General features: G+C 43.8%; 1 pseudogene; it reads right to left on the minus strand.

Moving 5' to 3' along the window:
- Positions 1-1,869: 1,869 nt before the first annotated feature.
- Positions 1,870-14,618, minus strand: LOC141088113 (uncharacterized; annotated as a pseudogene).
- Between the last annotated feature and the right edge of the window lie 8,219 nt (positions 14,619-22,837).

The following is a 22,837-nucleotide window of genomic DNA, read 5'->3' on the forward strand; positions in this document are numbered from 1 at the left end:
TGCCGCTGGTAGGAAGTGCCCGCATAACCAGTGGCAGAGACCAGGGACGGGAAAATCTGATTGACCAGCTTCCTGGTCACCAGCTGTCAGTGTTGCTGACCAGCAAGCTGCTTCCTGGCTGTCAGATGGCTGGGACGGGTCCGAGGTCATCCAATGAAGGACCGCTCCAGAGACAGGTTGCAGGGTGCTGCTCCAGGTGCTGTGGAAAGAAAAGAAAAACATTACCATCATGCATTTAAAAGAAGCATCAGCTGTGGAATAGAAAAGCACAGATTGTTAAAAAAATGTATATAAATATAATACTTACGCTCTGGTGGCAAGGACCGGTCTTAGGAATGCCAACTCACGATGATAGTGGTACTTTCTTCTGGTCCTTGCTGCTGAACCACTGCGAACTTGTCCCTCAGCATGAACATCAGTGTTGAAGCGGTCCTTCATCGAGCGCCAACGTGTGCGGACTTTGTTCACTGTTGGAAAAACAAAGAAAAAACGTTATACAATGCACTGATGGCAACATCTGTATCATCACACACACCTGAGTGAACTTGGCAAACATTCAATGCATCACAAAAGAATTCAATAGACAATGCAGTCACTGTTGATCCTGAGGACACTTTTGTGTTTACTGCTAGAATATATCTAGCAGGAAACACACCAGTATCATCAGGAGCAAGAGTCAAAGCAGGATCAATACAGCAGTACAATACACAATGCAGTCACTGTTGATCCTGAGGATACTGTTGTGTTTACTGCTAGAATATATTCTATCAGGAAACACACCAGTATCATATGGAGCAAGAGTGAAAGCAGGATCAATACAGCAGTACAATACACAATGCAGTCACTGCTGATCCTGAGGACACTGTTGTGTCTACTGCTAGAATATATTCTAGCAGGAAACACACCAGTATCATATGGAGCAAGAGTGAAAGCAGGATCAATACAGCAGTACAATACACAATGCAGTCACTGCTGATCCTGAGGACACTCTTGTGTCTTCTGCTAGAATATATTCTAGCAGGAAACACACCAGTATCATCAGGAGCAAGAGTGAAAGCAGGATCATTACAGCAGTACAATACACAATGCAGTCACTGTTGATCCAGAGGACACTGTTGTGTTTACTGCTAGAATATATTCTAGCAGGAAACACACCAGTATCATCAGGAGCAAGAGTGAAAGCAGGATCATTACAGCAGTACAATACACAATGCAGTTACTGCTGATCCTGTGGACACTGTTGTGTTTACTGCTAGAATATATTCTAGCAGGAAACACACCAGTATCATCAGGAGCAAGAGTGAAAGCAGGATCAATACAGCAGTACAATACACAATGCAGTTACTGCTGATCCTGAGGACACTGTTGTGTTTACTGCTAGAGTACATTCTAGCAGGAAACACACTGATATCATCAGGAGCAAGAGTCAAAGCAGGAACAATACAGAAGTAAAATACACAATGCAGTCACTTTTGATCCTGAGGACACTGTTGTGTTTACTGCTAGAATATATCTGGCAGGAAACACACCAGTATCATCAGGAGCAAGAGTGAAAGCAGGATCAATACAGCAGTACAATACACAATGCAGTCACTGTTTATCCTGAGGACACTTTTGTGTTTAATGCTAGAATATATTCTAGCAGGGAACACACTAGTATCATCAGGAGCAAGAGTCAAAGCAGGAACAATACAGAAGTAAAATACACAATGCAGTCACTGTTGATCCTGAGGACACTGTTGTGTTTCCTACTAGAATATATCTAGCAGGAAATACACCTGTATCATCAGGAGCAAGAGTCAAAGCAGGATCAATACAGCAGTACAATACACAATGCAGTCACTGTTGATCCTGAGATCACTGTTGTGTCTACTGGTAGAATATATTCTAGCGGGAAACACACCAGTATCATCAGAAGCAAGAGTGAAAGCAGGATCAATACAGCAGTACAATACACAATGCAGTCACTGTTGATCCTGAGGACACTGTTGTGTTTACTGCTAGAATATATTCTAGCAGGAAACACACCAGTATCATCAGGAACAAGAGTCAATGCGGCATCACAGAGCATGTAAATACTCACTAAACGCCTTTTTGGAAGTTGGAGAGGCGCTGTCCCAGCCATCCATCATCACTGTGGCCACCTCATTCCAAAGCTGCCGGGTCACCACAGTGTCCTTGTACTGCTGGTCACGGCTGTCCCACAATGGGACACGCTCCTGGACCAGGCGGATCAGAGCGTCGTTGTCCAAGTAAATGTCTTCATCCCGTTGTGGAACGTAGAAAAAAAAACATTATAATCTTGGAAATTTTGGAGAATGAAAAAGATAGAAAAAGAAACAGAAAAGAAGCAAGATAGAAGATGAAAAACAGGACAGAAAAAAAGGAAGTGAAAAATTAAATTTAAAAAAAGGACATTCAAAGTCTATATATTTACAATCCGTTTCCTTGCTGGGACTTGGCTAGGCTGCTCACGCTGTTCCACCTCACTTGCTGGGTCCAATAACGATGTCGGTAAAGAAAAAAAATTATTACACATTTGTAGAGGCAGCTATACTTACCCAAAGGCAGCAAGATCCTCACCTCACGCTCTGCTTGGGCCAGTTCTTGCAGTAATGGAGAATATTCCGATCCAAAAGACATGCTGGAATTTAAACAAAAAAAAATGAGTACATAATAAATTTGAAAGGACAGGCAGACATTATGTTGAAGAATACTCACATTTTGGCTGCTGCAGCTTGTATCCAAAGTTGGAAGGCTCTTGTCTGTTCAAGGCTGTCTTATCTCTTCAAGGCTGTCTGGAGAGTAAGTGGTCTGCCACTGCAGATACCTTCTTTTATGCACACTCCTCCCAAACAATGTTGCTTGTGTAGGGCGTTGTTTAAACCAGTGTCTTGACATTGTTTACTCTAAAATCGCGTGCATGCAAAAAGCGCTGACGTGTGCACGACCACACGCACGCCAGCGACCCCATAGACTGTAATGTTATTTTTTGCGCGCATGTGATTTTTTTACGAGGTTTGGCGGAACAAAAAATGCAACATGTAGCGTCTGGCGTGTCTGGGAGCACACCAGGAAAATGCGCAGTGCATGAAAACACTGATGAGCACGTGCAATCGCTAGACACTGTGCCCGCCATTTTAAAGATAGGGGACCATTGCGCATTCGACCGATAGCGCACGATGTGCTGCACGATAAAACGCTAGCGTGAAACCAGCCTTAGAGAGACCAAAAAGTGCTGGTCAAATTCGATTAAAGGGACTGATGTTTTGGAAATGAGAAAGAAAGGTATCCTTAAAATCAAAGACCCTAATCAAAAAATTTGGACTTGAACTGTATAGACAGCACATTTGTCTGGGATTGCACTGAAGTTGTGTTGGCAACAGATTATTCAGGATACTCTCCAAACATGTGACAACTAGGGATGAGCTTTCCGATATTGAAATATCGGAAATCGGCCCGATATTTGAGATATCGGAATTCCGATTTCCGATTCCGATATTTTTTCACATCGGAAATCGGAAATCGGAAAGCAGAAGAAGACTAAGCATGGTTTAAAGGGAGTGTATCCATTCCTCCACGTGGTGCTCCTGGATACTCCCTGCAAAGCAAGGTGAGCTGAACGCAGACACATGTCAGTCAAAGGGCATATTCACACCACCACTGGCAGTTTTAATTTAATAATGTAAAATCACTAACCCTAATCCTAACTATCCCTAACCCCTAACCCTTAAACCTTACCACTAACCCTAACCCTAACTAACCCTAACCCCTAACCCTTACCCTAACCCTACTAACCCTAAACCCTAACCCTAGCCCCTAACCCTGCTAACCATAAGAATAACCGTAACCCTAACCCTACTAACCCTAACCACTAACCCTATACCTACTAATCATAAGCATAACCCTAAACCCTAACCCTACTAACCCTAACCCTACTAACTATAAGCATAACCCTAACCGTAAACCCTGACTCTACTAACCCTAACTAACCCTAACCCCTAACCCTTACCCTAACCCTACTAACCCTAAACCCTAACCCTAGCCCCTAACCCTGCTAACCATAAGCATAACCGTAACCCTAAACATACTAACCCTAACCCCTAACCCTACTAATCATAAGCATAACCCTAAACCCTAACCCTACTAACCCTAACCCTACTAACTATAAGCATAACCCTGACCGTAAACCCTGACTCTACTAACCCTAACCCCTAACCCTTACCTAACCCTAACCCCTAACCATAACCCTACTAATCCTAACCCCTAACCCTACTAACCCTAACCCCCTAACCCTACTAACCATAACCCCTAACCCTACTAACCTTAACCCCTAACCCTACTAACCATAAGCATAACCCTTACCCTAACTAACCCTAACCCTAAACCCTAACCCCTAACCCTAACCCTACTATCCATAAGCATAACCCTAACCCTAACTAACCCTAACCCCTAACCCTTACCCTACTAACCCTAACCATAACCCTATCTATCCCTAACCCTTATCCCTAACCCTACTAACCCTAAACCCTAAACCTTACCCAACTAACCATAAACCTTAACCCTACCCCAACTAATCCTAACCCAAAGAAAAAACACCGCTGTTAAGAAGATGGTGACCAGTTTTCCTGCTACAGCTTTCGCTCTGTGCATTTTTCTAGCGATTTTTTTGCTCCTCTGCCTCTGCAAACTCCTTCCCCATTATCCTGAGGTGTTTCCCCTCCATTTTATCCATTATATAGCACTGAAGTGGTCATTTTGTAATTCCGATTTTTTTCTCCTATTGACTTGCATTGATATCGGAAATCGGAAATTCCGATATCGATATTTTTTCAATATCGGAAATCGGAATTCCGATACAATATCGGTCAATATCGCTCATCCCTAGTGACAACAGAGCTTCTTTATTCAGGAAAACAGGAACAATATATGATAAGCTTCACAGATCAGGAATAAATCATTTGTGTTTCTATCTGTGCAGCATCTACAGCAGGCTGCTTCTCTCATACACAGATACAGGAAAAACAGGAAATACAGTGACATGCTTTCCCTGTGTGAGCCTCTGGGAGGTTTTTTTTGGTTCTAACGTTATGAACAGCATACAAATCTAGCAACTAAACACTCATAGACAGGAACGGAGTTATTGCACTAACATATTGGACTAACACCCCCAATCAACAACTACCTATTATGTTAGTCCCATTGCAGTTCTGAAGTCCACAAACTTGGCTCTTGATAATGGCTTTGTCATACTATCAGCTATCATCTTGTCAGACTTGCAATAAACATACTCGAGTACACCACGTTCCACTAAGTCATGTAAGTAGTGATGTTTTACATCAATGTGCTTAGTCCTTGCTAGAGTTGAGCGAAACGGGTCGGTCATATTCAAAAGTCACCGACTTTTGCTGAAGTCGGGTTTCATGAAACGAAACGCGACCATAGCGTGAGGTCGGCCACGAGGTCGGCGACCAGAGCGCCAAAGTCGCGTTTCAAAAGATGCTTCCAGCGCCCTTTTTCAGCCAATGATGGAGGACGCACACTGTGGGCAACGCGATGACATAGGCATCGGTCACCACCATCTTTGAGAAGGGCATGCAAGTGATTGAAGTGATTGGCTGGCTTTGTGTAGCGTCACAGTGGCTATAAAAGGGCGTGAACGCCGACCTCCATCTTACTTATGCCGATCTTAGCATAGGGAGAGCTGCTGCTGCTGATTCTGTAGGGAGAGTGTTAGGCAGGGAAGAAGAACCAAAAAACTGCTTCTGCTGTTAGCGATTTCCACTTACAACACAACACTTTGTGTGCAGTGACAGGGGAGGCTCTATTTTTGTGCATCAGCTCAGTTGGTTATTAGGCTGCCTTATAAGGCTCTCTGATAGCTGCATTGCTGTTTGCACACTGCTGTGCAAACTGCTTTTTTAAAAGCAAAAATACTTTTCTTCCTCTTTTCTGCAGTTACCAAACATTCATTTTTCCACCCTTTTGTGTGTGCACTGTGCAGCAGTCCTGCTTATTAGGCTGCCTGCTTCCATACTTGGACTGAGAGCATCATTGTCAGCGTCCTCAAATCTCTAGTGAGATCCAAAATCTCACCAATCCTATAGACACCCTCCACCTTGTCATACACCATCCAATTTCAGCCTGTTACATTGATGTGTAATCTCTCCTGGGCCAGAGACAATAGTTCTGCATCCTCAAATCTATAGTGAGATCCAAATTTTCACCAATCCTATAGACACGCTCCACCTTGTCATTCACCATCCAAATTCAGCCTGTTACATTGAGGCGTAATCTCTACTGGGCCTGAGACAATAGTTGTGCGTCCTCAAATCTATAGTGAGATTCAAATTCTCACCAATCCTATAGACACCCTACACCTTGTCATACACCATCCAATTTCAGTCTGTTACATTGAGGTGTAATCTCTACTGGGCCTGAGACAATAGTTCAGCATCCTCAAATCTCTAGTGAGATTAAAATTCTCACCAATAGTAGATACACCTTCTACATTGTTTTACAGTACCATATAGCTGGTGGTATTTTGTGTACATTTTCACAAAAATGAGCAAGTATGGTGGAAAACGCCATGGAAGTGGGTGGGAGTTGCCAGCTGGTCCCGATGGTGTTGGTGTTGCATCTGTTGGTAGTGGCAAAAGCACAATAGCACCTAAGGCAGGAGGTTTTGAGCCTGCATCATCATCTGGCTCCACAAGGCCTCGAAGGCTCTCTTTTCTGGGAGTAGGTAAAAAAAATTTTAAAGCTGGAGCTTCAGGAACAAGTTTTGGCTTACATTGCTGACACAGCCTCCAGCTCTCTCGCCTCCTCTTCTGAAGTTTCAAAAAATAAAAACACTAAGTCGTCATTGGAGGCTCCTGGTCAGGAACAACACCTTTCCTTGTGTCCTTCACCCCTACCAAAAGTGAAGGATGTGGCGGGCCACACTACTGATTACTCCATGGGGCTCTTTTCACATACCATGCCTGGGTTAGCAAGTCAAATCATGAATTACCCAGTCCAAGATGAATCTGACATGGAGATTTTTCTGCTGGTACATTCACTCAGAGCACTACATTGTCCTCGCAGTGTACTGAGGCAGAATCAGACCCTGATGAAACTCAGGTGCCCCTTCCCGCATACTATACCACTTTACACGGTGACACAGAGGAAGGTGCACATGAAATTGAAGAGGAGGTGATGGATGACCCAGTTGTTGACCCAGATTGGCATCCATTGGGGGAAGAAGGTGCCGCTGCCAATAGCTCAGAAGAGGAGGAGGATCCGCAGCAGGCAAAGAAATCGCAACAGCTCTTATCTGGCAGGACCGTAGCAGTCCAAAAACATGTTACAAAAAACAAAAGAGTTGCAGGACAGCTTGGCCAGACGGTCAAATTAGCAGAGCATGCCAGGTCTCAAAATGTCTTCCATAGTAGGAAGAGTGCAGTGTGGCACTTTTTTGAAGAAAATCCTAATGATCAGGCAAAAGTTATCTGTAAGAAGTGCCCAAAGACCTTTAGCCGAGGGAAAAATCTGAGAAATTTGAATTCCAGTTACATGCTTAGATATTTAACCACCATGCACTTGCAAGTGTGGACGGACTACCAAACGTCACGTACCACATGTGCACCTGCTCCGAATGAAGGTAGTCTGCAACGCTACATCGCTTCCCCCACTGTAAGCCCACCGGTTAGCACACCACCAGCAGCAAATGTTGAGGTGTCGTCGCAAGGGCAAAGCAGTCATGGAATCACAATGTTATTGCTATGAAAGACTGAATCTAGGCCATCAGCAACACCACCAACACCATCACCATCACCAACCCTCTCTCAGTCCGCCATGTCCACCGCTAGTTCCACCATATGTAGCTCTCAAGTCCAGCTCACCCTACCAGAGACTCTGAGTAGGACAAGAAAGTACTCATCCTCTCATCCACGTACACTGGCTTTGAATGCCCACATTGCCAAACTAATCTCGTTAGAGATGATGCCCTATCGGTTGTTTGAAAGCAAAGCTTTCCGCGAGCTCATGGTCTACGCAGTACCACGCTATGACCTACCCAGTCGGCACTTCTTTTCGTGAAAAGCCATCCCAGCCCTCCACGTGCATGTGAAAGACCGCATTGTCCATGCACTCAAGCAATCAGTGAGTGGAAAGGTGCACCTCACAACAGATGCATTGTCCAGTAGGCATGGCCAGGGCCGTTACGTGTCCATCACTGCGCACTGGGTTAATGTGGTGGATGCATGGTCCACAGGGGACAGTGGCGGTGAGACAGTGCTGTCTAGCCCATGGTATAGGAAACAGTTGGCTGTAGGCGTTCGACCATCCTCCTCCTCCAGAAGCGAAAGTTCATCCACAGAGCGCAGTCGCACGAGCACTCCATCCGCAGCTGCCAGTGTTGCACACGAGGTGTCCCACTATCAAACAGCTAGTGGTAAGCGTCAGCAGGCTGTGTTGAAGATGATGTGTTTGGGCGACAACAGACACACTGCGGAGGTACTAGCTGACTACTTGCAGCGACAAACTGAGTCATGGCTGGGCAGTCTACATCTTGAGGCAGGCAAGGTAGTTAGTGATAACGGCCGGAATTTTGTGGCTGCCATAGCCCTTTCAAAACTCAGACACATACCTTGCCTGGCTCACACCTTGAACCTGGTGGTGCAATGCTTCCTCAATAATTATCCAGAGTTAACACCCCTGCTCCATAAGGTGCAAAGACTGTGCTCGCACATCCGCCGGTCGCCTGTACACTCCAGTTGTATGCAGAAGCTGCAGTGATTGCCCCACCTTCCCAAGCACCGCCTAATTATCGACGTTGCAACATGGTGCAACTCCACCCTGCACATGGTTCAGAGGCTGTGCGAACAGAGGTAGGCTGTAATTCATTTGTGGGATGATACATGGGCAGGCAGTTTGCATGCAGACATGGAGTTGTCTGGTGTGCAGTGGTCGAAGCTGAAAGACCTCTGTAAAGTCATTCAGTGTTTTGAGGAATGCACACGGCTAGTAAGCACAGACGACGCCATCATAAGCATGAGCATCCCACTTATGCGTCTGCTCATGCAAACTTTGACGCACCTTAAGGAGCGGGCGTCTGCAGCCGAGGAGGAAGAGGAGGAGGGAAGCCTTGATGACAGTCAGCCATTTTCTGGTCAGGGAAGTCTCGTGGACGAGGTGGAGGAAGAAGAGGAGGAGGAGGAGGAGGAGGATGATGGGCATGATTATTTTGGGGAGGAGGATGCTTTTCAGGGGGCAAGAAAAAATGTTGGCGTGGCACGGTCAGGTACAGGGTTTGTGCGTGACTGGAGGGATGTGAATTTGCCAGAAAGTGCTCCTCCACCCAGCACTCGCAGTGCATCATTGACACCTGGAACATTGGCCCACATGTCTGATTATGCCTTGCTGATCCTTAAAAGGGACCCCCGCATTGCCAAAATGATGAACGATGATGACTACTGGTTGGCCATCATCCTGGATCCATGCTATAAATGCAAATTCCAAAACATCATGCCACAGGAGAACCTAGAGCTAATATTGGCTAACAAACAAGCAACTCTGGTAAACCGTTTGTTTGAGGCATTCCCAGCACACAGCAATGGTGATATTTTTCCAACAAGCTGTAGGGGGCAACATGAAAGAGGTGTTCATGGTGCACACAGCCGAAGTGGCGTTGGACACAGGGTTTTCATGACCATGTTGTGGACTGATATTTCAAGTACCTCTCACACGACTGGTAATACTGCATCGATCGAAAGTGACAGTTATCAACTATGGTAACAAACTACTTCTCCTCCCATATCGATGTTCTCCCTCACCGGTCATTCCCCTTTGACTATTGGGCCAGTAAACTTGACACTTGGCCTGAATTGGCACAATATGCCTTACAGGAGCTCGCTTGCCCTGCTGCTAGTGTCTTATCTGAATGAGTCTTCAGTGCTGCTGTGTTAATCCTGACAGAAAAAAGGACCCATCTGTCGACCCAAAATGTTGATGATCTAACCTTTATTAAAATGAACCATGCATGGGTTTCAAAGGATTTTGTCCCACCTCCCCCTGCTGACACGTAGGTTGCCAGAAAAATGGCTTGCTTTTGTCCTCCTCTTCTGCGGACTTCTCCAATTACTCCATTTGCAGCTGCTGAATGTCCAACATCAACATATGCCAATTTTTCCACCTCCCTTACTGGGCTGCCTCCCCCCACAGGGCCGGGGTGACCACCTGGCACACACACCCATGCGAGTGCCGTTGCCCTGGACAGGTGGGTGGGCACACTCTTTGGCAATAGCACTGGCGCAAGGTCCCTCATAGTAGAATCAAGTGTCTCTGACGGTGGGGATGCACACCCGCCATCAGACACACCGGCGTACTATGAGGGGCCCTGTGCCAGTGCCGTCGCCATCGAGTGGGCCCCCCTTGCTTGCTCAGGATCACAGCTCTTGCAAAGTTGAAATACTTACCTCTCCCTGCTCCACCGCTGTGACGTCTTCCGCTTTTCCTGACAGTGACATTCTGGTCAGAGAGCGCGATGACATCACGTCTGTACGCCCTCTGCCTAAACAGTCCAAGTGCAGTGAGATGGAAGATGGGGACGACGAGGAGTCCAGACTAGTACAGGGATTTCCTAGCTAGGAGACTTATTTAATTGTTTTCAATGTAGGGACAGCTATTTTTGGGGCGCACTATACTCTGGAGAATGATATATGAGGCCCACCATACACTGGAGCATTCCAAAGGTGAACATCAGACACTAGAGCAGCATTTACAGGGCCCCTCTCCATAATCTTTGAAAATTCTTGGAGAACAGGAGAAGTCCCAGAAGACTGGAGAAGAACAAATGTTGTTCCTATCTTCAAAAAGGGGAAGAAGGTGGACTCAGGCAACTATAGGCCGGTGAGTCTGACTTCTATACCAGGAAAGATCTTTGAACAAATTATTAAACAACATGTATGTCAGTACCTGGATAAGAATGAAGTGATTAAACAGAGTCAGCATGGGTTTGTAACTAATAAGTCATGTCAGACTAACTTAATTTCCTTCTACGACGGAATCACTGATTGGGTAGATGAAGGAAATGCTGTAGATATAGTATATCTTGAGTTCAGCAAAGCATTTGACAAAGTATCTCATACAATCCTTATTGAAAAAAATGACTAAGTATGGAATGGACAAGGCAACTGTTAGGTGAATTCATAACTGGCTTAGTGATCGGACCCAAAGAGTGGTCGTAAATGGCTGCACATCCAGTTGGAAGAATGTCTCAAGTGGGGTACCACAGGGCTCTGTCCTGGGCCCTGTATTGTTCAACATCTTTATCAACGATTTAGATGATGGAATTGAGGGTAAACTGATTAAATTTGCTGATGACACAAAGCTAGGAGGGATAGCTAATACTACAGAAGAGAGAGAGGATTCAAAAAGATATAAATAAACTGGAGAAGTGGGCAGCAACTAACAGAATGGTTTTTAACAGGGAAAAATGCAAAGTACTAAATCTGGGCAATAAAAATGAAAAAAGCATATACAGAATGGGAGGAATAGGGCTAAGCAACAGCACATGTGAAAAAGACTTGGGTATACTAATAGATCACAGACTGAATATGAGTCAACAGTGTGATGCAGCAGCAAAAAAGGCAAATGCAATTCTAGGATGTATTAACAGAAGCATACAGTCTAGATCACGTGAAGTCATTATTTCCCTCAACTCCTCTTTGGTCAGACCTCATCTGGAATATTGTGTCCAGTTTTGGGCACCACATTTTAAAAAAGACATCAACAAACTGGAGCAAGTTCAGAAAAGAGCGACCAGAATGGTGACCGGTCTGCAAACCCTGTCTTATGAGGAAAGGTTGCAGGATTTGGGAATATTTAGTTTGCAAAAGAGAAGACTGAGAGGAGACTTAATAGCTGTCTATAAATATCTAAAGGGCTGTCACATTGTAGAAGGATCAACTTTATTCTCATTTGCACAAGGAAAGACTAGAAGCAATGGGATGAAACTGAATGGGAGGAGACACAGATTAGATATTAGAAAAAACTTTTTGACAGTTAGAGTGATCAATGAGTTGAACAGGCTGCCACAAGAAGTGGTGAGTTCTCCTTCAATGGAAGTCTTCAAACAGAGGCTGGACAGACATCTGACTAGGATGATTTAGCGAATCCTGCTTTGAGCAGGGGGTTGGACCAGATGGCCCAGGAGGTCTCTTCCAACTCTACAATTCTATGATTCTATGATTCTATGATTCATTATGCACTGGAGCATTAGAAATGGGGCCCATTATATATGGAGCATTATTTGGCCCATAACACAGTGGAGCTTCATTCATGGGGACCAACATACAGTATACTGTAGCATTATGTGGAGCTCATCATATACTGTTTCAAATATTATATGGGACCAATGATTCTGTATGGAGAAATATATGGGCCTCATTACTCTGTATAGCGCACTATGCGGTGGCCATAATACTGTATGGAGTAATATACTGTCCGTTTTTGGAGCTATTGGAGAATTTAAAATGGATATCAGTCCTGAGATGTAAGAAGTGAAGTATTTTTCATTGTACTATACCGCTATTTCTCTGCCGAAACAGAGGATCATGACTTGTGGCATGTGTTAAAGGAGCCCATTGACACTCTTTGGCCCTGGGCCCACAAAAATCTGGAGCTAGCCCTACCCCCCCACAACTTAAGCCAAATAACCCTGTCATGATCCAGGGTGGATCTGACAGAGTAAATGCACAAGGTAACCTTTTTTTTTTTCCTTGGCTGTGTGCCAAGGGTAGTTTTCCCCCCGGTGGCCATTAGGGTCATTGCACTTTGGTTACCTTAGTTTGTGCACATAATTAGGTATCAGGTGTGATAGCTCTATAAGAGAGTATCAGGTGTGTTAATCACTGTTGGTGATAAAGTATTCATTTGCAAGCAAGCCTGGGTGAAGGATGGAGCTAAATGAGAGTCACGGGCAGCTCAGTGGGATTCCTGGAGTGTCAGCTATGGTGTCTGCAAGGAGTGCTGGCATGGCATGGTGGAGTTGCAGTTGTGGTGTCTACCAGGAGTTCGTGCATGGATTGGTGGATTGGCAGCTGTGGTGAAGAGCTGCACTCAAAATGCTGGACTTGGTTGCTGAGAGCTGGACTCAAGCATGCTGGACTGTTTGGTAGAAAAGCTGGACTCATTTGTGGGACTCTGGTTCTGGACAGCTGCACGCGGGTGTGGACTCTGTTTGCTCCAAGGCTGCACTATGATGCTGAGAAGGTCTGTTTCTGGACAGCGCACCCAGATGTCGGTCACGGTGGAGGAAGAGATGCACGCAGGTGGTGGGCTCTGTTGCTGGGAGCGTAAGCAACAGAGCAAAGCTAAGTGGTGTTCCCCTGTTTTGTCACTTTTCCTTATGTGTGTTTAGTGCAGTGGTGGGATTAGTTTCTGCACCGACCAATTCCCTAGTGAGGGTTTAGGTGCAGGGCGAGTCAGGGTTTTGAGGTTCCTGATCGTCGCCCGGTGCGGAACCGGCCTAGGGAACGCTAGGAGTGTAGAGACACTGACTCAGGGGAGTGCAGGAGGTCTCCACTTCCCTGTTTCCCTATCGCAGGGCCGCCATTGTTATTGTTACCCAGGTTTTCCCTTTTCCCTTTGTCTTATTGTATTGGTTACCGGCCTGCGGGCCGCGTCACATAGGACAATTACACATGCCACGTCCTGTTGTATCAGTTACCGGCCTGCTGGCCGTGTCACTCAGGACGGGGCACGTGACAAACCCCCAGTTTTCAATGCCTGACTATTATTATAAAGTAAATTAAGGCTGACAAGCTTAAGTAATAAGAATTGATGTTTTGGGCATTAAAATGGGCACTGTAGGTGTGTTTCCTGGCCTCCACTCACTGCCGACTTTTCTTCCTCATTGACTTGCATTGGGTTTCGTGTTTCAGTCGGCCTTCGACTTTTCACGATAATCGGCCGATTTCATTGGACCCGACTTTTGAGAAAGTCGGGTTTCATGAAACCCGACTCGACCCGAAAAAAGGCAAAGTCGCTCATCTCTAGTCCTTGCACTATTCTTCTCACTGCTGGCAATTTTATTGCATCCTTGGTTGCCTCATAGATAACTGTTGGTTGAGCTAATGGCTTGCCAAATCTTCCAAACGTTGTTTCAACCAAATTACTTTTTGACTTGCGCAAGCAGCAGCCATATATTCTGCTTCCTTAGAAGATAATGCGACTGACACTTGTTTTCTGCTAGACCAAGAAATTGAACTTTCTCCTAACATGAACAAGTAACCACTTGTTGATTTATGATCACTTGAATCTCCAGCCCAATCTGCATCCACATAACCTCTGAGAGTGAGATCTCCTGATGCAGATATCTTAAGATTTAGCCTTTGAGTTTGTTTAAGATATTTAAGAATTCTTTTAATTGCATTCCAGTCTCTTTGGCGTGGCTTGCTTATGCATCGGCAAAGAATTCCAACTGTGACAGTGATATCCGGACGGGTTGTGGTTGCGATGTACAGGAGCACCCCCACTGCTTGTCTGTAACTCTCCTTGCTGGCTGTCAGATCTTCTTCTTCCAACTTTAAGTAGAATGGATCCATTGGTGTGGACACACCTTTGGCTTCTGACATTCCAAGCTGGTTTAGTATTGTGGAAATTTTAGAACTTTTGGTTGAGAAGAAAACTCCCATCTTCCTCTCTCTGGATTTGAATTCCCAAATAATATGTCACAAATCCAAGGTCCTTTGTCTCAAAGTGCTGGTTGAGAATTTCACCTAGCTTTGCAATTTCTTTTTTATCTTGATGAGACATGATTACATTGTCTACATATAGGAGAACATACATCCCGTCCTTCGCTACTTTTTCGTATAGAAACATGGATCAGCTTGAGATCTTTTAAATCCTTCATTCATCAAAACTTTGTTCATTTTTGAGTTCCAAGCTCTTGCCGACTGCTTAAGTCCATAGAGAGATTTTTGCATTTTACAAACAAGGTGCTCTTCACCCTTTTTAATATATCCCTCTTCTTTGAGAAGACACAGCTGTTACCTCTAAAAGTAACTACATTCCCCTTTTGCGTGAGCTTCTTTACTGACAGAAGATTGCTTTCAAGGCTGAGAACATCCTTTATTGGGATCTTTCAGCTTACCCTGGACCTGTTGGCAGTGGATTATTCAGGGTACTCTCCAAGCATGTGACAACAGAGCTTCTTTATTCAGGAACAATATATGATAATATATGATAAGCTTAATAGATCAGGAATAAATCATTTGTGTGTCTTTATCTGTGCATCATCTACAGCAGGTTGCTTCTCTCATACACAAACACAGGAAAACAGGAAATACAGTCACATGCTCTCCTTGTTTGCGCCTCTGGGAGTTTTTTTTGTTCTAACTTTATGAACAGCATACAAATCTAGCAACTAAGCACTCATAGACAGGAATGGAGTTGTTGCACCAAACATATTCCAACAAGTTGTTACACAAGTTTTTGTGATGGGTATATCTGAACATATGAGAAAGGTAGCTGTTTAGCCGGCAACAGCACCATCAGAGGCACCAGACCCTAGTGACTAGGATTAGTGATGAGAGAGTATACTCATTGCTCAGGTTTTCTTGAGCAAGCTCGGGTGATCTCCGAATATTTGGATGTGCTTGGAGATTTAGGTTCTGTCGCCATAGCTGCATGATTTGCGGCTGCTAGACAGCCTGAATACATGTGGGGATTTCCTAACAAACAGTCAATCCCCACATGTATTCAGGCTGTCTAGCAGCTGCAAATATTGCAGCTATGGCAACAGAAACTAAATCTCCAAGCACATCCAAATACTCGGAGATCACCCGAGTATGCTTGGGAAAACCCGAGCAACGAGTATACTTGCTGATCACTAACTAGGATGCCTGTAAAGGCCCAGGCCCAAAGTTGGACTCATATCAAAATGGTGATAAGTTCTTCACTCCTTGTTCACCCCAGAGGTCTACCGTGAGTGCGAAAAGTATTCAGACCCCTTTAAATGTTCCATTCTTTGTTTCATTACAGCCATTTGGTAAATTCAAAAAGTCATAAGTATTCAGACCCTTTGCTCAGTATTGTGTAGAAGCACCCTTTTGAGCTAGTACAGCCATGAGTCTTCTTGGGAATGATTCAACAAGTTTTTTGCACCTGGATTTGGGGATCCTCTACCATTCTTCCTTGCATGTCCTCTCCAGTTTTGTCAGGTTGGATGGTGAACGTTGGTGGACGGCCATTTTCAGGTCTCTCCAGAGATGCTCAATTGGGTTTAGGTCAGGGCTCTGGCTAGGCCAGTCAAAAATGGTCACAGAGTTGTTCTGAAGTCACTCCTTTACTATTTTAGCAGTGTGCTTAGGCTTTCATATGTCTGGCACTGACGAGAGGCTTCCGTTGGGCCACTCTGCCATAAAGGGTCGATTGGGGGAGGGGTGCAGTGATAGTTGACTTTGTGGAACTTTCTCACATCTCCCTACTGGATCTGTGGAGCTCAGCCACAGCGATCTAGGGGTTCTTCTTTACCTCTCTCACCAAGGCCCTTATCCCACGATTGCTCAGTTTGGTTGGACGGCCAGGTCTAGGAAGACTTCTGGTGGTCCCAAACTTCTTCCATTTAAGGATTATGGAGGCCACTGTGCTCTTAGGAACCTTGAGTACTGCAGAAATTCTTTAGTAACCTTGGCCAAATCTGTGCCTTTCCACAATTCTGTCTCTGAGCTCCTTGGCCAGTTCCTTTCTCCTCATGATTCTCATTTGGTCTGACATGCACTGTGAGCTGTGAGGTCTTATATAGACAGGTGTGTGCTTTTGCAAATCAAGTCCTAACAGTTTAATTAAACACAGCTGGACTCCAAATGAAAGAATAGAACCATCTCAAGGAGGATCACAAGGAAATGGACAGCATGTGACTTAAATATACAGTTGTGGCCAAAAGTATTGACACCCCTGCAATTCTGTCAGATAATACTCAGTTTCTTCCTGAAAATGATTGCAAACACAAGATCTTTGGTATTATTAACTTCATTTAATTTGTCTTAAATGAAAAAACACAAAAGAGAATGAAGCAAAAAGCAAAACATTGATCATTTCACACAAAACTCCAAAAATGGGCCAGACAAAAGTATTGACACCCTCAGCCTAATACTTGGTTGCACAACCTTTAGCCATAATAACTGTGACTAACCGCTTCCAGTAACCATCAATGAGTTTCTTACAATGCTCTGCTGGAATTTTAGACCATTCTTCTTTGGCAAGCTGCTCCACGTCCCTGATATTTGAAGGGTGCCTTCTCCAAACTGCCATTTTTAGATCTCTCCACAGGTGTTCTATGGGATTCAGGTCTGGACTCATTGCTGGTCACCTTAGAAGTCTCCAGTGCTTTCTCTCAAACCATTTTCTAGTGCTTTTTGAAGTGTGTTTTGGGTCATTGTCCTGCTGGAGGACCCATGACCTCTGAGGGAGACCCAGCTTTCTCACACTGGGCCCTACATTATGCTGCAAAATTTGTTGGTAGTATTCAGACTTCATAATGCCATGCACGCAGTCAAGCAGTCCAGTGCCAGAGGCAGCAAAGCAACCCCAAAACATCAGGGAACCTCTGCCATGTTTGACTGTAGGGACCGTGTTCTTTTCTTTGAATGCCTCTTTTTTTCTCCTGTAAACTCTATGTTGATGCCTTTGCCCAAAAAGCTCTACTTTTGTCTCATCTGACCAGAGAACATTCTTCCAAAAGGTTTCAGGCTTTTTCAGGTAAGTTTTGGCAAACTCCAGCCTGGCTTTTTTATGTCTTGGGGTAAGAAGTGGGGTCTTCTTGGGTCTCCTACCATACAGTCCCTTTTCATTCAGACGCCGACAGGTAGTACGGGTTGACACTGTTGTACCCTCGGACTGCAGGGCAGCTTGAACTTGTTTGGATGTTAGTCGAGGTTCTTTATCCAACATCTGCACAATCTTGCGTTGAAATCTCTTGTCAATTTTTCTTTTCCATCCACATCTAGGGAGGTTAGCCACAGTGCCATGGGCTTTAAACTTCTTGATGACACTGCGCACAGAAGACACAGGAACATTCTGGTCTTTGGAGATGGACTTGTAGCCTTGAGATTGCTCATGCTTCCTCACAATTTGGTTTCTCAAGTCCTCAGACAGTTCTTTGGTCTTCTTTCTTTTTCTCCATGCTCAATGTGGTACACACAAGGACACAGGACAGAGGTTGAGTCAACTTTAATCCATGTCATAGAATCATAGAATCGTAGAGTTGGAAGGGACCTCCTGGGCCATCTGGTCCAACCCCCTGCTCAAAGCAGGATTCGCTAAATCATCCCAGTCAGATGTCTGTCCAGCCTCTGTTTGAAGACTTCCATTGAAGGAGAACTCACCACTTCTCGTGGCAGCCTGTTCCACTCATTGATCACTCTAACTGTCAAAAAGTTTTTTCTAATATCTAATCTGTGTCTCCTCCCATTCAGTTTCATCCCATTGCTTCAAGTCTTTCCTTGTGCAAATGAGAATAAAGATGATCCTTCTACAATGTGACAGCCCTTTAGATATTTGTAGATAGCTATTAAGTCTCCTCTCAGTCTTCTCTTTTGCAAACTAAACATTCCCAAATCCTGCAACCTTTCCTCATAAGACAGGGTTTGCAGACCGGTCACCATCCTGGTCGCTCTTTTCTGAACTTGCTCCAGTTTGTTGATGTCTTTTTCAAAATGTGGTGCACCACATTTTAAAAAAGACATCAACAAACTGGAGCAAGTTCAGAAAAGAGCGACCAGAATGGTGACCGGTCTGCAAACCCTGTCTTATGAGGAAAGGTTGCAGGATTTGGGAATGTTTAGTTTGCAAAAGAGAAGACTGAGAGGAGACTTAATAGCTGTCTACAAATATCTAAAGGGCTGTCACATTGTAGAAGGATCAACTTTATTCTCATTTGCACAAGGAAAGACTAGAAGCAATGGGATGAAACTGAATGGGAAGAGACACAGATTAGATATTAGAAAAAACTTTTTGACAGTTAGAGTGATCAATGAGTGGAACAGGCTGCCACGAGAAGTGGTGAGTTCTCCTTCAATGGAAGTCTTCAAACAGAGGCTGGACAGACATCTGACTGGGATGATTTAGCGAATCCTGCTTTGAGCAGGGGGTTGGACCAGATGGCCCAGGAGGTCCCTTCCAACTCTATGATTCTATGATTCTATGATTCTAAAACTGGACACAATATTTCAGATGAGGTCTGACCAAAGAGGAGTAGAGGGCAATAATGACTTCACGTGATCTAGACTGTATGCTTCTGTTAATACATCCTAGAATTGCATTTGCCTTTTTTGCTGCTGCATCACACTGTTGACTCATATTCAGTCTGTGATCTATTAGTATACCCAAGTCTTTTTCACATGTGTTGTTGCTTAGCCCTATTCCTCCCACTCTGTATATGCTTTTTTCATTTTTATTGCCCAGATTTAGTACTTTGCATTTTTCCCTGTTAAAAACCATTCTGTTAGTTGCTGCCCACTGCTCCAGTTTATTTATATCTTTTTGAATCCTCTCTCTTTCTTCTGTAGTATTAGCTATCCCTCCTAGCTTTATGTCATCAGCAAATTTAATCAGTTTACCCTCAATTCCTTCTTCTAAATCGTTGATGAATGAATAATGTTGAACAATACAGGGCCCAGGACAGAGCCCTGTGGTACCCCATTTGAGACATTCTTCCAACTGGATGTGCAGCCATTTACGACCACGCTTTGGGTCCGATCACTGAGCCAGTTGTGAATCCACCTAACAGTTGCCTTGTCCATTCCATACTTAGTCATTTTTTCAATAAGGATTGTATGAGATACTTTGTCAAATGCTTTGCTGAAGTCAAGATATACTATATCTACAGCATTTCCTTGATCCACCCAATCAGTGATTCCGTCGTAGAAGGAAATTAAGTTAGTCTGACATGACTTATTAGTTACAAACCCATGCTGACTCTGTTTAATCACTTCATTCTTATCCAGATACTGACATACATGTTGTTTAATAATTTGTTCAAAGATCTTTCCTGGTATAGAAGTCAGACTCACCGGCCTATAGTTGCCTGAGTCCACCTTCTTCCCCTTTTTGAAGACAGGAACAACATTTGCTCTTCTCCAGTCTTCTGGGACTTCTCCTGTTCTCCAAGAATTTTCAAAGATTATGGAGAGGGGTTCAAAAATTTCTTCTGCTATCTCCTTCAGTACTCTGGGGTGTAATTTATCTGGACCTGGAGACTTGAATTCATTTAGGTTAGCTAAGTGTTTCCTCACTATCTTTCTGTTTATAGATATCCTGGATTCTTCTGTTCCCTTAATAGGACAGTGAAGAACAGTTGATGTTACATTTCCTTTCTGAGAGAAAACAGATGCAAAATAGGAATTTAAAAGTTCGGCCTTCTCAACATCCTGTCTTACCATTTCATCATTTTCATCCTGTAAAAATCCTATAGCATCTTTGACTTTTCTTTTACTTTTGACATATCCCCAAAATCCTTTATTATTGCTTTTGACATCTCTTGCAAGCCTCAATTCATTGTCAGCTTTAGATAATCTGATTTGTGCCCTGCAGGTTCTGCAGACAGCATTATATTCTTTTTTAGATATGCCTACCTCTTTCCATTTTATAAACATTTCTTTCTTCCTTTTTAGCATGTGCTTAAGTTCTGTGTTCATCCATCCTGGTTTCCTTAAATGCTTCCTATTCTTCCCTCTTTTCGGAATTGTTAACAATTGTGGTTTGAGAATTTCATTTTTCAAGATTTCCCATCCTTCCTGGACATTTTTGTCTTTAAGGATATCCAGCCATTGGATCCCTCCAATTCTCTTTCTGAATCCCTTAAAATCTGCCTTTCTGAAATCTAACCTTGAAGTCTGAGTCTTCACAGGTCTTCCTCCTCTAGTTATCCAAAATTCTAAAATAGCATGGTCGCTACCTCCTAGGGTCCCAGCCACTTTTACCTCCTCAACCATTTCCTCCCTGTTTATAAGAATTAGATCCAAGGTAGCAGTTCCCCTTGTTTTCTCCCCTACCTTTTGGAAGATAAAGTTGTCAGCAAGAGAGGATAAGAATTTCCTTGACCTGTTAGTTTTGCCTGAGAGAGATTCCCAACAAATGTCTGGATAGTTGAAATCTCCCATGACAACTATGTCATATTTTTTGGAGAACTTGGCCATTTGATGCATAAAGAGTTCATCCATATCTTCAGCTTGCACAGGCGGCCTGTAGTAAATGCCTACATTGGTGTCCTTTCCATTGTTCTGTCCTTGTATTCTTACCCAAACAGTTTCCACAGAACTCCCAGTCTCTGAAGCTTCAATCTCTGTGCAGATAAACGCGTTTCTAACATACAATGCGACACCCCCTCCTCGTTTATCAAGTCTGTTTCTTGCAAATAAGTTGTATCCTTCTAGTCTTGTATTCCAATCATGTGTATCGTCCCACCAAGTTTCAGTGATTCCAATGACATCATATTTCTTTTCCTGCTTTAGTAGTTCCAATTCTCCTTGTTTGTTGCCCATGCTTTGTGCATTAGTATAGAAACATTTTAGTTTGTGATTGTTTTCTCTTTCTCCAATATTTTTATTATTTAGATTCTTTTGTCTTTGTTCTTCCTTTCCACTTCTAATAGCAGAGTTCTCAATAGCATTTGTCAGGTGTATGGCTTTTTCTGGTCTTTTACTTCCCTTCTCACGTTGTTCTAGTTTAAAGCTCTCCTTACAAGTGTAACAAGGCGACTTCCAAATACTTGTTTTCCAGTCTTCGTATGGTGCACCCCATCTCTAGCAAGTAGTCCATTGTATAGGTAATTCACTCCGTGATCCAGAAATCCAAATCGTTGCTGATGGCACTATTGACGTAGCCAGTTGTTCACTGGCAGAATCTTATTCCACCTCCTTGTTCCATGGCCATCCACTGGGAGGATGGAAGAGAAGACCACCTGCGCTCCCAGTTCTTTCACTTTCTTGCCTAAGTTTTCAAAGTCTCTGCAGATGGTTTCCAGGCCATTTCTTGCGGTGTCATTTGTCCCCTCATGTAGTAGCAGGAATGGGTAGTCATCTGTAGGTCTGAAGAGTCCTGATATCCTGTCAGACACATCTTTAATTTTTGCACCTGGAAGGCAGCACATTTCTCTTGAAGTTATATCCGGCCTGCAGATAGCGGCCTCTGTTCCTCTCAACAGGGAATCCCCCATGACCACCACTCTCCGTTTCTTCTTCACAACATTTTTCTTTCTCCATCCAGGAGGACTCTGAAGGCGTACAAGGTTGCTATTTGTGGGCAAAGTCTTATCCTGATGTATTTCTTCATCGTTTTCCTGCGTGTCAACTGGCTGCAAGTGTAATTTAGTTATTGCCAACACCTGTTAGGTGCCACAGGTAAGTTACAGGTGCTGTTAATTACACAAATTAGAGAAGCATCACATGATTTTTCGAACAGTGCCAATACTTTTGTCCACCCTCTTTTTTATGTTTGGTGTTGAATTATATCCAATTTGGTTTTAGGACAATTCTTTTTGTGTTTTTTCATTTAAGACAAATTAAATGAAGATAATAATACCAAAGAATTTGTGTTTGCAATCATTTTCAGGAAGAAACTGAGTATTATCTGACAGAATTGCAGGGGTGTCAATACTTTTGGCCACAACTGTAAGTGTCTGAGAAAAGGGTCTGAATACTTATGACCATGTGATATTTCAGTTTTTCTTTTTAAATACATTTGCCAAATTTGAGTGTACATTAATGAGAAAAAAATGAACTTTTTTGAATTTACCAAATGGCTGCAATGAAACAAAGAGTGAAAAATTTATAGGGGTCTGAATACTTTCCGC

This window comes from Dendrobates tinctorius, unplaced genomic scaffold (genome assembly GCF_039654945.1).
Source record: "Dendrobates tinctorius isolate UK_male_01 unplaced genomic scaffold, ASM3965494v1 ptg000037l, whole genome shotgun sequence".
Taxonomy (NCBI): Eukaryota; Metazoa; Chordata; class Amphibia; order Anura; family Dendrobatidae; genus Dendrobates; species Dendrobates tinctorius.